Genomic DNA, 2500 nt, shown 5'->3' on the forward strand with positions numbered 1-2500 from the left:
CGCGGGTGTCACCGCAGCAACGGTAACGTTGCACGGCGACGTTCTCTTAAGGCAACGGCATCCGTTCATTGAGGATCGGCGCAGAATGTTACATATCCTACCACTAACTGTGGAGAGGTAGAGGCAACACCTGTTCACGGTTGTTCTCAAATTCGGACACGTCACGTGGCAACGATAGACGTCGCACGTGACTGTCACGCGGCAACGTAAACGTCGCCGCGTGACACGCCACGGCAACGTATAGTTGCTACGTGACGGGCGTAGAAAAGTTGTGGGACGAACCCACAACTTGACAGGGAGGGATGCCAGCCCCCCCAATATCCCTGGGGAACTTAGCCCCGCCTGGGACCCCTGCCCGTCAGCTTGTGAAGGAGCCCTACACTGTTGCCGCGGCAGAGAAAATGGCCAGGTCTCTGCCGCGGCAGAGATTTTCTGCCAGGCTTAGCCGATTCCGTCGTATTGGCTGCGGCGCCATGGTTTTCACCGTTACCCGACCAGCGCGCCCACCCGACTGTACGCTCGGCGTAGACGGACGTTGTCCGTCGTCGGCCCGACTTGGCCGTTTTTAGCCGATTCCGTCGTATTGGCTGCCGCGCCATGGTTTTCACCGTTACCCGACCAGCGCGCGCCCACCCGACTATACGCTGGGCGTCGTTGGGCGTTTTCCGGCGTCGGCCCGACTTGGCGTTTTTAGCGATTCCGTCGTATTGGCTGCGGCATGGTTTTCACCGTTACCCGACCAGCGCGCGCCCACCCGACTATGCGCTTCGGCGTCGTTGGGCGTTTTCCGGCGTCGGACCGACTTGGCGTTTTTAGCGATTCCGTCGTATTGGCTGCGGCGCCATGGTTTTCACCGTTACCCGACCAGCGCCCGCCCGACTATGCGCTCGGCGTCGTTGGGCGTTTTCCGGCGTCGGCCCGACTTGGCGTTTTTAGCGATTCCGTCGTATTGGCTGCGCCATGGTTTTCACCGTTACCCGACCAGCGCGCGCCAACCCGACTATGCGCTCGGCGTCGTTGGGCGTTTTCCGGCGTCGGCCCGACTTGCCGGTTTTTAGCGATTCGTCGTATTGGCTGCCGCGCCATGGTTTTCACCGTTACCCGACCAGCGCGCCCACCCGACTATGCGCTGGGCGTCGTTGGGCGTTTTCCGGCGTCGGCCCGACTTGGCGTTTTTAGCGATTCCGTCGTATTGGCTGCGGCGCCATGGTTTTCACCGTTACCCGACCAGCGCGCGCCCACCCGACTGTACGCTCGGCGTCGTTGGTCGTTTTCCGTCGTCGGTGGGTTTTGTGGTTTTTTTTCGTTTTCCGTCGTTTTGTCTGCGGCGCCATGGTTTTCACCGTTACCCGACCAGCGCGCGCCCACCCGACTGTACGCTCGGCGTCGTTGTTCGTTTTCCGACGTCGGCGTGACTTGGGTTTATTATTGCGATTCTGTCGTATTGGCTGCGGCGCCATGGTTTTCACCGTTACCCGACCAGCGCGCGCCCACCCGACTATGCGCTCGGCGTCGTTGGGCGTTTTCCGGCGTCGGCCCGACTTGGCGTTTTTAGCGATTAAATCGTATTGGCTGCAGCGCCATGGTTTTCACCGTTACCCGACCAGCGCGCGCCCACCCGACTGTTCGCGCGGCGTCGTTGGTCGTTTTCCGGCGTCGGACCGACTTGGCGTTTTTAGCGATTCTGTCGTATTGGCTGCGGCGCCATGGTTTTCACCGTTACCCGACCAGCGCGCGCCCACCCGACTATGCGCTTCGGCGTCGTTGGGCGTTTTCCGGCGTCGGACCGACTTGGCCGTTTTAGCGATTCCGTCGTATTGGCTGCGGCGCCATGGTTTTCACCGTTACCCGACCAGCGCGCGCCCACCCGACTATGCGCTTCGGCGTCGTTGGGCGTTTTCCGGCGTCGGCCCGACTTGGCGTTTTTAGCCGATTCCGTCGTATTTGCTGCGGCGCCATGGTTTTCACCGTTACCCGACCAGCGCGCGCCCACCCGACTATGCGCTCGGCGTCGTTGGGCGTTTTCCGGCGTCGGTCCGACTTGGCCGTTTTAGCGATTCCGTCGTATTTGCTGCGGCGCCATGGTTTTCACCGTTACCCGACCAGCGCGCGCCCACCCGACTATGCGCTCGGCGTCGTTGGGCGTTTTCCGGCGTCGGACCGACTTGGCGTTTTCAGCGGTACCGTCGTTTTGGTTGGCGCGCCATGGTTTTTCACCGTATCTCGACCGCCGCGCTCCCACCCGACTATATTTCAGCGTGTCGTTTGAGTTTTTGGGTGGTCGCCGTGACTTAGCCGTTTTTAGCCGATTCCGTCGTATTGGCTGCGGCGCCATGGTTTTCACCGTAACCCGACCGGCGCGCCCATCCGACTGTCGCTCGGCGTCGTTGGGCGTTTTCCGGCGTCGGCCCGACTTAGCCGTTTTTAGCCGATTCCGTCGTATTGGCTGCGGCGCCATGGTTTTCACCGTATCCCGACCAGCGCGCGCCCACCCGACTGT

The sequence above is a fragment of the Lolium perenne genome, unplaced genomic scaffold (assembly GCF_019359855.2).
Source record: "Lolium perenne isolate Kyuss_39 unplaced genomic scaffold, Kyuss_2.0 unplaced60, whole genome shotgun sequence".
In the NCBI taxonomy this organism is placed as follows: domain Eukaryota; kingdom Viridiplantae; phylum Streptophyta; class Magnoliopsida; order Poales; family Poaceae; genus Lolium; species Lolium perenne.